We start from the raw sequence: 15,324 nt of genomic DNA, 5'->3' as shown, positions 1-15,324 counted from the left end.
GGCTGAGACAGCCATAAACACCACGTATTTTAAAATGTAATTCCGTTAGAGCCATACAATATGTTTCAACTGGGACTTTAGGGATCACGTCCCTGTTGCCGTGGTGATGTACTGTATATAGAGTTCATCCGCTGGGCAGCGAAAGTGTCAGACAAGTCTTCAGCTTCTCTTGAGTTTCAGCAACATCAGCAATTTCCCCGAGAGCCAGACAGGAGAAATACCGACTAACGGCTTGTACAATTAGCTAGCCGACTTGAGGTTGATTCACTTTGTAGGACGAGATCCCCACACTTTGGCCCAATAGGCTGTCTGTCAAGTGACAGGCAGCCTATTAGGTCAATCAAAGTTTGGGGATCTCACCCCACAAAGTCACTGGACCTGACACGGCCCAGAGTGGGACAAGTGGAGCAGCCGTTAGTTTTGGGGTAACGCAAGTAAGTTTTTAGTGCATGCCTACTTTGAAAATTTTACTTGCACTGCTTGAACAGTGTAGCGTAGTGAATCAATGCCTACTGATTTGTATGTGAGCCTGATGTAGTCATCAAAAGAGCCACATCTGTCTCCCGGGCCATAGGTTCCCTATCCCTGAGCTAGGGGATTACTAGTACTAGACTATACGTAGAGGAGTTGATAGTACCCCCTCCACCATGCAGGAACATGGTCCAGCCCTGCAGAGCACCAACTTTTGTATCTGGAGGCTTCAGGATGATTTTACATCTGAAAGGCAGAGCTGTGTGAGGAAAGAAATTGTTCATAGTAGTTTTGGTAATGTTTGTTGCTTTAATCGATAGATGTCCTTTAACTGAAGTTATGCAGTGTCTTAGACAAAACACAGAACATTTATATTGCGCATTGCAGCCTCTAGCCTGCTCTATAGGCAGTAGCAGTTTTAGAGAGTCTTGCCTAAGGACTCCTTACTGAACAGGAAGAACTGATATTCAACCATGGTCTCCTGTGTCAGAGGCAGAGCACTTAACCAGTACACTATCTAGCCTTACACAATCTGATTCTGATTCTAATTCTAATTCTCTCCTCCTATCTAGTGTTGGGCGAACAGTGTTCGCCACTGTTCGGGTTCTGCAGAACATCACCCTGTTCGGGTGATGTTCGAGTTCGGCCGAACACCTGACGGTGCTCGGCCAAACCGTTCGGCCACATGGCCGAACTAAGAGCGCATGGCCGAACGTTCCCCGAACGTTCGGCTAGCGCTGTGATTGGCCGAACGGGTCACGTGGTTCGGGCCCGAACGCGCTCTGATTGGCCGAACGGTCACGTGGTTCGGGTAAATAAATACCCGAACCACGTCATATCTCCGCCATTTCTCTGTGGGTTTAGCTTTGGGTAGGCAGGCAGGGTAGTTCGCTCTCCAGCCACGCTAGCCAGGGTCCCCCCCAGTCATTGTGTGTCGCTGCTGGGAACAGTAGTACACCGCTCGCTCAGCCACACTATATATATAGCATTGTTTACTGCCACTGTGTACCTCGCTCAGCCACGCTATATATAGCATTGTGTTTTCTGACACTCTGTGTACACGGCTTAGCCTGGCTATATAGCATTGTGTGTACTGCCACTGTGCACCTCGCTCAGCCACGCTATATATAGCATTGTGTTTTCTGACACTCTGTGTACATGGCTTAGCCTGACTATATAGCATTGTGTGTACTGCCACTGTGCACCTCGCTCAGCCACGCTCTATATAGCATTGTGTTTTCTGACACTCTGTGTACACGGCTTAGCCTGACTATATAGCATTGTGTGTACTGCACCTCGCTCAGCCACGCTATATATAGCATTGTGTTTACTGCCACTCTGTGTACACCGCTCAGCCAGACTATATACCATTGTTTACTGACACTCTGTGTACACCGCTCAGCCAGACTATATACCATTGTTTACTGACACTCTGTGTACACGGCTCAGCCTGACTATATAGCATTGTGTGTACTGCCACTGTGCACCTCGCTCAGCCACGCTATATATAGCATTGTGTTTTCTGACACTCTGTGTACACGGCTTAGCCTGACTATATAGCATTGTGTGTACTGCCACTGTGCACCTCGCTCAGCCACGCTATATATAGCATTGTGTTTACTGCCACTCTGTGTACACCGCTCAGCCAGACTATATACCATTGTTTACTGACACTCTGTGTACACCGCTCAGCCAGACTATATACCATTGTTTACTGACACTCTGTGTACACGGCTCAGCCTGACTATATAGCATTGTGTGTACTGCCACTGTGCACCTCGCTCAGCCACGCTATATATAGCATTGTGTTTACTGCCACTCTGTGTACACCGCTCAGCCAGACTATATACCATTGTTTACTGACACTCTGTGTACACCGCTCAGCCAGACTATATACCATTGTTTACTGACACTCTGTGTACACGGCTCAGCCTGACTATATAGCATTGTGTGTACTGCCACTGTGCACCTCGCTCAGCCACGCTATATATAGCATTGTGTTTTCTGACACTCTGTGTACACGGCTTAGCCTGACTATATAGCATTGTGTGTACTGCCACTGTGCACCTCGCTCAGCCACGCTATATATAGCATTGTGTTTACTGCCACTCTGTGTACACCGCTCAGCCAGACTATATACCATTGTTTACTGACACTCTGTGTACACCGCTCAGCCAGACTATATACCATTGTTTACTGACACTCTGTGTACACGGCTCAGCCTGACTATATAGCATTGTGTGTACTGCCACTGTGTACCTCGCTCAGCCACGCTATATATAGCATTGTTTACTGACACTCTGTGTACACGGCTCAGCCAGACTATATAGCATTGTGTGTACTGCCACTCTGTGTACACCGCTCAGCCAGACTATATAGCATTGTGTGTACTGCCACTCTGTGTACACCGCTCAGCCAGACTATATAGCATTGTGTGTACTGCCACTCTGTGTACACCGCTCAGCCAGACTATATAGCATTGTGTGTACTGCCACTCTGTGTACACCGCTCAGCCAGACTATATAGCATTGTGTGTACTGCCACTCTGTGTACACCGCTCAGCCAGACTATATAGCATTGTGTGTACTGCCACTCTGTGTACACCGCTCAGCCAGACTATATAGCATTGTGTGTACTGCCACTCTGTGTACACCGCTCAGCCAGACTATATAGCATTGTGTGTACTGCCACTCTGTGTACACCGCTCAGCCAGACTATATACCATTGTTTACTGACACTCTGTGTACACCGCTCAGCCAGACTATATACCATTGTTTACTGACACTGTGTGTACACCGCTCAGCCAGACTATATAGCATTGTGTGTACTGCCACTGTGTACCTCGCTCAGCCACGCTATATATAGCATTGTTTACTGACACTCTGTGTACACCGCTCAGCCAGACTATATAGCATTGTGTGTACTGCCACTCTGTGTACACCGCTCAGCCAGACTATATAGCATTGTGTGTACTGCCACTCTGTGTACACCGCTCAGCCAGACTATATAGCATTGTGTTTACTTCCACTCTTTGTCTGCTGGGCCTGGGAACAGTAGTACACCGCTCACCTGCCACTGTATAGCATTGTGCTCTGTGTCGCTGCTGGGAATAGTGGTACACCGCTCACCCGCCACTGTATAGCATTGTGCTCTGTGTCGCTGCTGGGAATAGTGGTACTGTATAGCATTTCTGTACTGCCACTGTACTGCTGCCAGTCAGCGTGTACTGTAAGGATAAGTGAAATGAGGAAGAAATCCGGTGAAAGAGGAAGGGGCAAGGGAAGAGGTGTTTCCCCTGACCTGCGAAACGCGTTGCAACCTTATTTGGAGTATACCAATAAATGTCCCTTTTGAGAATACACAGTTGTTGTGTCTGCTTGTGGGAGGTGAGTCCACCACTGCCTCCTAAGCAATAATTTTAAAACTTTTAAATATTGTTTTTATTCTTTTGGCGCCTCTGTTCTATACCATAATACTGTTTCCCCTGACGGTTCACGTACAGGCCACAGGGAAGCACCCAAGAAAACCCACTCAATACCGCCCATGTTGTCCAGGACAACAACCCTCACAGATCCAAAAGAACAGGACCAGATAATTACTTGGATGACCTCTCAAGCGTCCAGCAGTGGGTTAAGCAGCACCAGCACATCACGCACGAGGTCCGAGTCCTCAGCCAGTTACAAGGAGCCAGTGGGCACAAAGCTGACACAACCGGCAGCGACACCACGCACACAACTGCCAGATAACCAGTCCGATGAATTACCTCAGGACACAATGGTGTATTCGCAGGAGCTATTCCCAGCCCAACAAACTTCCACCTTTCAAAGGTCAATGGAGGAACAGCCAGACATGTTGTGCCCGGATTCACAACCATTAACTGTGGGAAATGCACCGCGCACTGAAATACAAGGCGAGTCCGAGGAGGACTCGGAAACCCAAATCCCAGAGCAAGTTGGGCAGGAGGGGTTGCAATTGCAGGAGGTCGGCCGACAAGATCTGGAAGACAACGTTGGAGTGAGCTGCGCAGAGGTTGTTCTGGGGAGCTCTACTCCACGGCGGCGGCCCCCCACAATGACATATGACGAGTTTGAGGAGATGGAAGAGGAGGGTATGGACAATGTGGACATAGACCCAGATTTTGTTTCTGAACGAGAACATCGCCGTCGTAGCAGCAGCACAGATGAGTCTGTTGAAGAACCCACTGCTGCACGAGTTCGCCTTGTGCCACAAGGTAGGCGGCGCGCAATTTCAGGCACCACAAGCGTGGAAGTTCAAGTGAGAGGTAAAAGAGGAGCAAACAGAAATCGCCAGCAAGGAGGCAGGTGCTCCAAAGTCTGGGCTTTCTTTGAAGACTGCACTGAGGATGTTACCATGGCGATTTGCAAGGTGTGCAAGACCCGCCTGAGCAGGGGGAAAAGTATTAACAACCTCTCCACCACCAGCATGAGCCGCCACATGCTATCCAAACATCCCACTCTGTGGGCAAACGCGGCAGGACAGGGTACCAGCAACACTGCCTCCCTTGGGTTCACCAGACTCACCACCAGACCCGCCTCAGCAGCAGCAGTAGCCCAGCCATTGCGTGGTTCACAACATTCACAAACATCAGACGACGCTGACACTGTCACTTTCCGGAGTAGTGCTCTTGAGGTCTCCCAGTGTTCATCAAACACAACACCCAACAGCCCTTCCGTGTGCAGCGCTACGGTTCAGTTGTCTGTGTCGGAGATGTTTGAGCGCAAGAGGAAATTGCCAGCAAATGACCCCCGGGCCGTAGCAGTAACAGCCAGCATAGCCAAGCTTCTGGCCTGCGAAATGCTGCCATATCGAGTGGTGGAGACAAACAGCTTCAAGGGCATGATGTCAGTGGCCATCCCACGTTACGTGGTTCCCAGCCGCTACCACTTTGCGCGCTCTGCAGTGCCTGAGTTGCATGAGCACGTGGTCAGCAAAATAACCCGAAGCTTGAAGAATGCCGTTGCCTGCAAGGTTCACCTCACCACTGACACTTGGACGAGTGCGTTCGGACAGGGTCGATACATCTCCCTTACCGCGCACTGGGTGAACCTTGTGGAGCCTGGCAGCGATTCCTCACCTGCTACGGCGCGGGTGTTGCCCACGCCGCAAACAGCTGCACCGCCGTCCCTCCCACTGGATAACAACAGCAGCACCTACCTCTCTGACTCCTTCTCCTCCAACGCATCTCAAAGCTGTACCTCATCCGGAAACGCTAACCCAGCAGCAGTAGGATCGTGGAAGCAGTGCAGCACAGCTGTTGGCATGCGTCAGCAAGCGTTGCTGAAGCTGATCTGCCTTGGGGATAAGCAGCACACAGGGGAGGAAATTTGGAAGGGAATAAAGGAACAGACGGATTTGTGGCTGGCACCGCTGGACCTGAAACCGGGCATGGTTGTGTGTGATAATGGGAGTAATCTCATTCGCGCTTTAAGGTTGGCTAAGCTGACACACATCCCTTGCCTGGCGCACGTGATGAACCTAGTAGTTCAGCGGTTCCTGAGGACATACCCAGGCGTGGCCGATCTTCTGTTGAAGGTGCGTCGAGTGGCCAAACATTGTAGAAATTCCAGTACTGCTTCGGGGGCACTCGCCAAGATGCAGGAGCGCTTCAATCTCCCCCACCATCGCTTGCTGTGTGATGTCCCTACGCGCTGGAATTCTACGCTGCACATGCTAGCACGCTTTTGTGAGCAGAAGAGTGCAGTGGTCCAGTACATGACGTCGCAGTACCGAGGCGCATCCGGACAGCTGCCAAGCTTCTGTGGATCCGATTGGGCCAACATGTTGGACCTCTGCCAAGTCCTCCAAAATTTTGAGCAATCCACGTTGCTTGTGAGCAGTGACAACTCTTCAGTCAGCATTACCATACCACTGCTGTGTTTACTGAAGAGGTCAATGTTGAAAATCAAGGAAACAGCTGTCATGATGCAACTGGGGGAATCTGAAGGAGAAAACGATCAGCGTGATGGTACCAACATCAGGCCATCCGCCTCAGGGAACGCTGGCCCCAGCAGCTATGACGAAGAAGAGGAGGAGGAACAGCTGGAGTTGGAGCAGGAATTTCATGCCACCACTGACGAGGGCCAGAGCGGTGCACGTTGGACTTCCACAATTCAGCGCGAATGGTCAGCAGAAGCAGACCAGGAGGAAGGTGACGACTATGATGCATCACAACAACTATCACAACGCTCACAAGAGGATGATGAGGATTCTGGTAGGACTCTGGCACACATGGCTCAATTCATGCTAGACTGCATTGAACGTGACCCACGCATTGTGCGCATTCTGGACAACACCAATTACTGGGTTTATACCCTTCTGGATCCACGGTACAAACACAATGTTCCAAAACTGCTTGAAGAAAGAGTCAGACAGGTCAAAATGGAAGAATACCAGCAGGCCCTTGTGGAGACTTTAGAGAGGAGATTGACATCCTCCCCCTCCTCTAGCCAGTTGTACGCCGACAGACTGACTTCCGCAAACCCAGGACGACCAGGAGGGCAGCAAACAACACAAGCCGCAGCTAGTGCCCAAAAGGGAATGGTATCGGCAGTGTCCTTGGAGTGGGAAAATTTTCTGACACCCATGCAGCAGCAGCCCACTGAACAGCAAGCGTGCAGATCCACCTCCAACACCGATCGCCTGGAGAAGATGGTCAAGGACTACATGTCAGATGACGTAGCTGTGTTGAACAATCCATCTGCACCCTTCAACTATTGGGTATCGAAGCTAGACACCTGGCACGAACTGGCAATGTACGCAATAGAGGTGCTGGCTTGCCCGGCAGCCAGCGTTATGTCGGAACGCTGTTTCAGTGCTGCCGGAGGCATCGTCACAGATCGGCGTATCCGCCTCTCCACAGAAAATGCAGACCGTCTGACTCAAATTAAAATGAATCAATCCTGGATTGGAAATGACTACGCAACACTCCAGGACCCCAACCAAGTAACATGACCAATGAACATCTGGGATGGTGTAGCGTTTCCGGTCCCTGTTTATTGAACCTCTCATCTGTATTACATTTATGACTGCATGGCGGCAAAAAGCATTGCTGCTATATCCGCACGCTTTTTGTCCTCATGCAAGGCCTGGGTTGTTGTGTCTCAAAAAGCATGGCCTTCTCCTCCTGCGCCTGCTCCTGTTCCATTACGTGTGCTGCTGCTGCTGCTGGGTTAGCGTTGCCGGTCCCTGTTTATGGAACCTCTTATCTTTATTACATTTATGACTGCATGGCGGTACAAAGCATGCTATCCGCACGCTTCTTGTCCTCATGCAAGGCCTGGGTTGTTGTGTCTCACAAAGCGTGGCCTTCTCCTCCTGCGCCTCCTCCTGTTCCATCACGTCTGCTGCTGCTGGGTTAGCGTTGCCGCGTGGTCCCTGTTTATTGAACCACTTATCTTTATTACATTTATGACTGCATGGCGGTACAAAGCATGCTATCCGCACGCTTCTTGTCCTCATGCAAGGCCTGGGTTGTTGTGTCTCACAAAGTGTGGCCTTCTCCTCCTGCGCCTCCTCCTGTTCCATCACGTCTGCTGCTGCTGGGTTAGCGTTGCCGCGTGGTCCCTGTTTATTGAACCACTTATCTTTATTACATTTATGACTGCATGGCGGTACAAAGCATGCTATCCGCACGCTTCTTGTCCTCATGCAAGGCCTGGGTTGTTGTGTCTCACAAAGCGTGGCCTTCTCCTCCTGCGCCACCCTCCTCCTGTTCCATCACGTGTTCTGCTGCTGGGTTAGCGTTACCGGTCCCTTTTCCTGGAACCTCTTATATGTATTACATTTATGACTGCATGCCGACAAAAAGCATGTTACCTGTGCAAAGAAAACAGACATTTCCCGCATTTAAAAGACAGTTTTCCCTTTGAAACTTTAAAATCGATTTTCTCAAAAAACTATAAGCTCTTTTTGCTAAAAAATTTTTCCTCTTGTACCCACTCCCAAGGTGCACATACCCTGTAAATTTGGGGTATGTAGCATGTAAGGAGGCTTTACAAAGCACAAAAGTTCGGGTCCCCATTGACTTCCATTATGTTCGGAGTTCGGGTCGAACACCCGAACATCGCGGCCATGTTCGGCCTGTTCGGCCCGAACCCGAACATCTAGATGTTCGCCCAACACTACTCCTATCTACTATCTTTTCACCACTTTGATCATATTCACTCACTTTTCCATCAATTCTATGCATACCAGTGGAATTCTCTTCATTTTTTTAAATATAATTATGGTTGTAATAATTGTATTTACGTAATCTGAAAGTAAATTAAAAGTATGTAATGAAAATGCATTGAAAAGGGAGGATAGGAATCTAAAAAGGATTGAAGAAAACTGAAAGTAGTCATCTGCTTTACTGATAAATTGGCTTCTTACTGTACTTATGCAGTGCCTTGCATCATCTGAATCTGCTCCTCCCCTTCCACCCAAATATTCATGTTACAGACAGTTACCTATTCACATGTGTTTAAATAAGACCGCACAGGAATACAGGAGACTAAGACACCTTCTACTGATACCCAGAAATGAAACTTATCATATTACTTTCTATTTTTGAAGGTAGGGAAAAAACCTGTAATATTGTATTAGTAATATTTTCTGCTATAGAATGTGTATTATTCTAGATTGTAAGTTTTTGAGGTCAAGTCTCTCTTCTGTTGTTTTCTTGTCATTGATCTATGCTTTTTGCCTCAGTGAAATTGTTATTATTGTCATATTTAAGGAGCTGTATAGTCTATATTATCCATCCAAATCTGTTTTGCTCCATGGAAGTTACTAGTACTACTACCACCCCCTCTACAACTACTTCTACTACTATTACTCATCGTACTTCACTGTGAAATTAAAATGTATCAGTTCGATAATTTCCACTTTTGTGTACACACTTTATTGGCTATATATTGTATATGTTTTGGCTCTATATGTATTTAGAGCTAATAAGTAGATCCTTTGAATTGCTTTAGACTTTAAAATCATATAGGATCATATGAATTTTATTGTACACAAAAAATGTGGATGGATGGATAGATAGATAGATAGATAGATAGATAGATAGATAGATAGATAGATAGATAGATTGGGGTGGAAAAAAGAAGCCAGGAGAGGCAACCCCGACCCTGAATCCGGGTACCTGCTGAGAGGTATTGGGAGTAGCTGTGGTTTTTTTTTTAACTCACCTTCCCCAGGATCCAGATGCTGGCAGACATTCTTCTTCTGGTTCTTGGTGGCTCTGGATCCCTTGGGTAAGATTGCCGTTTGTTGTCATGATGACTATAATTACAGTGCAACCGGGAGGACAGAGGGAGAATTGCAGCACTGGATCCCAGGGGAGGTGATTAATGTGCTGGGCTACCGGACATCTCACTGTGGTATGATTTTTTCCTGGTTTTAGGATCTAAAAGCATGTGAAAAAATTGCACCGCATTTAGACCCTAATATTTGGAGATAGTCATATAGCCAGAGAGGTTAAATCGCCATCACAACATTTATAAAAAGGGCAAGCTTTTTTATGGTGGAAATCAGTGATTTGATTGTTTACCTTAATTATCCCGAAGTCCTGATCTTCAGTCATATTCACTTGAACAGGATAGAAATGGCATATGGGCAATGCACCAAGAAGAGACATCTATTGACTTTTAATTACAGCCATGCATTGCCAGTTTACTGAAGTGGCAACTTGTGACAAAGCTGGTGAATGGTCCACTGAGTAGCAATCTCCAGTGGTGATCTGCAAAGTAGCTCATAGATCATCACTTTTATAAATATGGTGACCAGCTGATTGCCAGAAATGTGCTATTCCTTCTGCAGAAATGAAGTCCCATTTCTGGATTTCAGCTGATTGCCACCATTACAAATACTGTAGGCTCCTGGTTTTACTTCTGTATCATAGTTGGCCGGAGGTCTGTGATGAGATATGAAGAAAGCTGGGCACAGAATGAGGACCTGTATACTGTAAATCAGACAACTAAGTAGCATGGATCACTGCATAATCTGAAATGAATTCTGGTTGTCTTAACTAGAATACGATAAACCACTGTATTTTACCATTCTCAGCACCATGGTACACATGTTTTGGTGATGTGCTATTGTTTACCATTTCAGTTATTTTTCTTGAACTGTTTTAAATTGAGGATATTAGGGAAAAAGTAACTGTGATGATCACAGTGATATATGATATGATAATATAGAGGTTCAGTGGAGTTTACTGTAAGTCAAGCCTTGAGTGCACAAAGAAGGTTAAGTAGATGGTAGGCATGTAGGATGTTGGCCGAGGTTACAGAAGGCAAGGAGTGGATTACTATATAATATAAGGGACAATATGATATAAGGGACAAAGGAGCAAAATGGGGGCACGCTAAGAAGTAGTTGTTTTAAAATACATGTTTTTGTTTTCTTTCAATACAGAAAAAAATAATTATTCACTATTGAGTAAATCACAGACAGCAAATTTATGTTTAGCAAATGTTAATTTATGCCCCTTCTACTTTTATAATGGTTCTGGGTCACTATGAGCTATCTGGGTACTTTATACATCTTGGTCCAAGCCCTGTATCTTAAAGCTGAATCAATCCATGCCATGCACTGATTAGTGGTGGCATGTATATTGGATTAATATGGCTCTGTAAAATGTATAAACTATCCAAAATATACCTAATTTTATGAGCTTTAAAGAAGTATTAAACTTTATTAATTAATACAAAATAATTTGGCACCCTCAAAATAAATGTACTGTACCTGGCAGGGGCGTAGCTAGAAATGACTGGGCCCCATAGCAAAAAAAAAATTATGGGCCCCCCCCCCCCACGACCTTCCAACCCCACGGACCTCGGACCTCCCACCCAAACATTTTGTGGGGAAATCTGATTTCCCCACAAAATGCAACCAGATTGTCAGCAAATTTCCCTACAATATGCAACCAGATTGTCGGCAGAATTCCCTACAATATGCAACCAGATTGTTGGCAGATTTCCCAACAAAATGCAACCAGATTGTCGGCAGATTTCCACACAATATGCAACCAGATTGTCGGCAGATTTCCACACAATATGCAACCAGATTGTCGGCAGATTTCCCCACGAAATGCAACCAGATTGTCGGCAGATTTCCCCACAAAATGCAACCAGATTGTCGGCAGATGTCCCTACAATATGCAACCAGATTGTCGGAAAATTTCCCAACAAAATGCAACCAGATTGTCGGCAGATTTCCACACAATATGCAACCAGATTGTCGGCAGATTTCCACACAATATGCAACCAGATTGTCGGCAGATTTCCCCACAATATGCAACCAGATTGTTGGCAGATTTCCCCACAATATGCAACCAGATTGTCGGCAGATTTCCCCACAAAATGCAACCAGATTGTTGGCAGATTTCCCTACAATATGCAACCAGATTGTCGGCAGATTTCCCAACAAAATGCAACCAGATTGGCGGCAGATTTCCCCACAAAATGCAACCAGATTGTTGGCATATTTCCCCACAAATTGCAATCAGATTGTCGCCAAATTTCCCCACAAAATGCAATCAGATTGTCGCCAAATTTTCCCACAAAATGCAATCAGATTGTCGCCAGATTTCCCCACAAAATGCAGTATATGTAGTTAGGTCTATAGTGGGCTAACATTAATTACCTGGAGGGAGGGTGGTTGGGCAGGCTGGCACACTATTTGCGGTGCAGGCACTGCACTGGGTAGGCAGTTAGGTAGCTGGGTGGGAGGGTAGGCAGGTAGGTAGACGGGTGGGAGGGTAGGCAAATAGGTAGACGGGTGGGCAGTTAGGTAGCCAGGTGGGAAGTTAGGTAGAAGGGTGCGCAGTGGGAAGTGGGAAGTTAGGTAGCCGGGTGGCAGGGTGAGCAGTTAGGTAGCCGGGTGGGCAGTTAGGTAGCTGGGTGGCAGGGTAGGCAGATGGGTAGCTGGGTGGGCAGTTAGGTAGCTGGATGGCAGGGTAGGCAGATAGGTAGCAGGGTAGGCAGATAGGTGGCTGGGTGGCAGGGTAGGCAGTTAGGTAGCCGGGCGGGCAGTTAGGTAGCCGGGCGGGCAGTTAGGTAGCTGGGTGGCAGGGTAGGCAGATAGGTAGCCAGGTGGGCAGCTAGGTAGCTGGGTGGGCAGTTAGGTAGCCGGGTGGGCAGTTAGGTAGCCTCAGTTAGGTGGCAGGGTGGGCAGTTAGGTAGCCTCATTTAGGTGGAAGGGTGGGCAGTTAGGTAGCTGGGTGGGAGGGTGGGCAGTTAGGTAGCTGGGTGGGCAGTTAGGTAGCCTCAGTTAGGTGGCAGGGTGGGCAGTTAGGTAGCCGGGTGGGAGGGGAGGTAGCTGAGTAGTTAGTGGGGTAGGGGCCCGACCCTTATCCCCCCTGCCTCACCTGGGGTCCCCCCTCCTTCCATCAGCGGCGAGAGATGGCCCCACGGCAACCCTACGTCACAGGGGGCCCGCAGCTACCTGTCCTGAGAGCTTAATTATTATTTTCGCCTGCCGGCCGCCCCCCCCCCCCTCACCTCGGCGCCCCCCCCTGCCTCACCTCGGGTCCCCCCTCAGCGGCAAGAGAGCGGCATATCCAGCAAGCTCCGGCGGGGTAATCAGCGGCTAGAGGTTCAGCTGCCTCCGGGCTACTGTGTCCCCACTGTATTGCTGCTCGCAATAGAAGCGGTGCGAGCAGCAATACAGTGGGGACACAGTAGCCCGGAGGTAGCTGAACCTCTAGTGGCTGTTTACTCCGCCAGAGCTTCCTGTATATGCCGCTCTCTCGCCGCTGAGGGGGGACCCGAGGTGAGGCGGCGGGGGGGGAGGGGGTGCCGCCGAGGTGAGGGTGAGGGAGGGGGACCCGGCCAGCAAAAATAAAAATAAACAAAAAACAAGAGAAAAAAAAAGTCCTCTCAGGACAGGTAGCTGCGGGCCCCCTGTGACGTAGGGCTGCCGTGGGGCCCCATAGCAATGCTATGGCGGCTATCCCCATTGCTACGCCACTGGTACCTGGCTGTAACACCCTTTTTGTGTGTCAGAAGATTGGCGCCATGGTAAATACTTTTCTTTATATTCATCCTAGGTGAGCATACATCTTGAGCTCCAAAATAGTACCAAAATTGATAGATTAAACTCTGAAATAATTGCTTGGGTCTTCAAATCGGAAAATGTAAATCTACCCCACACCATTTAATTTTCATAAAAATTGGTCTAAAAATATCCTCCACGCCAACTCGTCTTTTATTGGAAAAAACAAAACAGGAAATTCAGATATCTGGATTGAATAAATAAAAAGGTCTAAGTTTCCCTGTACAACTGATCATTTTTATTGAACTGTTGTTAATTGGATCCTTTTTTTTTGTATTGCGTGTTGCCACTCTAAGGCCCATATGCAATTCACTTACTCTCCTACGTTTTCTCCTAGGTGATATTTTAATGTCTTTTTATAAACTGCCTTTTATACAACCAGCAAGCAAGAAAATGCTCAAAATAATTTTGATATTACTTTTTCAGCGCTACTTTTGGTTCCTTTTTTTAATTGTAAAATGCTGAACAGTTGTTTTAAAAAGAAGATGAAAATTATCTCCTAGGAGATAACTTGGGAGAAAAAATGAATTGCATGTGGGCCTAAGACCCTTATACTTTCCTGGTGGTTCTATGTCACCATGAGCTTTCTTGTTTTTTGTAGGTTCTACTAATAGAAGGTACTTCAGTAGTGTTCACAGGGTACTTTTGCTTGCCACAATCTATTCATTATATGAAACAAGTATGGGCACAAATGAATAAGTATGTTTAGTTGCCAAAAAGCATTAAAGGAGTACTGTAGGGAGGTAGGGGGAAAAAGAGTTGAACTTACCTGGGGCTTCTAATGGTCCCCACAGACGTCTGGTGCCCGCGCAGCCACTCAACGATGCTCCGGTTGCTGCCTCGAACAGGAGGAGCATCAGTGAGTGGCTGCGGGGCACAGGACGGCTGCGGGGGACCGTTAGAAGCCCCAGGTAAGTTCAACTCTTTTTCCCACTACCCCTTCCTCCTACCCCCCTACAGTAGCCCTTTAAGGAGTCCTGCAAATAAATGTACATTTTTAAGGAGTACTTGCAACAATGCTACCCATCCCAGAGGGGACTTGTTAAACACTAGTCTTCAATAGAGGATATATACTTTCATAATGTTGAGAAAATACTGGAAAAGATTATGATACAAAGTTGTCATAATAAATATAACATATGCATGTGTCATATTTTCCAGACATCACTTGTACATGATTATGTTTTACAGTATCTATTTGTATTTAAAGAGAAACTCCAACCAAGAATTGAACTTTATCCCAATCAGTAGCTGATACCCCCTTTTACATGAGAAAAATATTGCTTTTCACAAACAGACCATCAGAGGGCGCTGTATGACTGATTTTGTGCTGAAACCCCTCCCACAAGAAGCTCTGGGACCGCGGTACTTTTGGCAGTTTGTTACAATGTAACAAGGTTCACAGACAGGAATTAGCTGTTTACAGCTGTCTCTAAAAGCCAAAACAGCTAGCAGCAGCTACATAACCTGCCCACAGTAAAAATGTCACCATGTAATAAATGTCAGAATGTAAATCGGGGAGAGGAAAGATTTTACAATGAGCAAACACTGACTAAATCATTTATACATAATTATTGTGAAAATGAAGCACTTTTTTTATTGCATTATTTTCACTGGAGTTCCTCTTTAACTGTTTACCTAGCAAATAATTCAGATTGGGTACATTGCAACTCAAGTGTAACAATAAGGCGTCATAATGCAGCCACAATGTATTAACCAGTCAGCTTAAAATAGTAGAATATAGCAGCAACATTATACACAGGGATCCAAAGTGGACCAATATATACTCAATGT

The sequence above is a fragment of the Hyperolius riggenbachi genome, chromosome 9 (genome assembly GCF_040937935.1).
Source record: "Hyperolius riggenbachi isolate aHypRig1 chromosome 9, aHypRig1.pri, whole genome shotgun sequence".
NCBI classification, from domain to species: domain Eukaryota; kingdom Metazoa; phylum Chordata; class Amphibia; order Anura; family Hyperoliidae; genus Hyperolius; species Hyperolius riggenbachi.
This window is presented reverse-complemented; position numbering follows the sequence as displayed.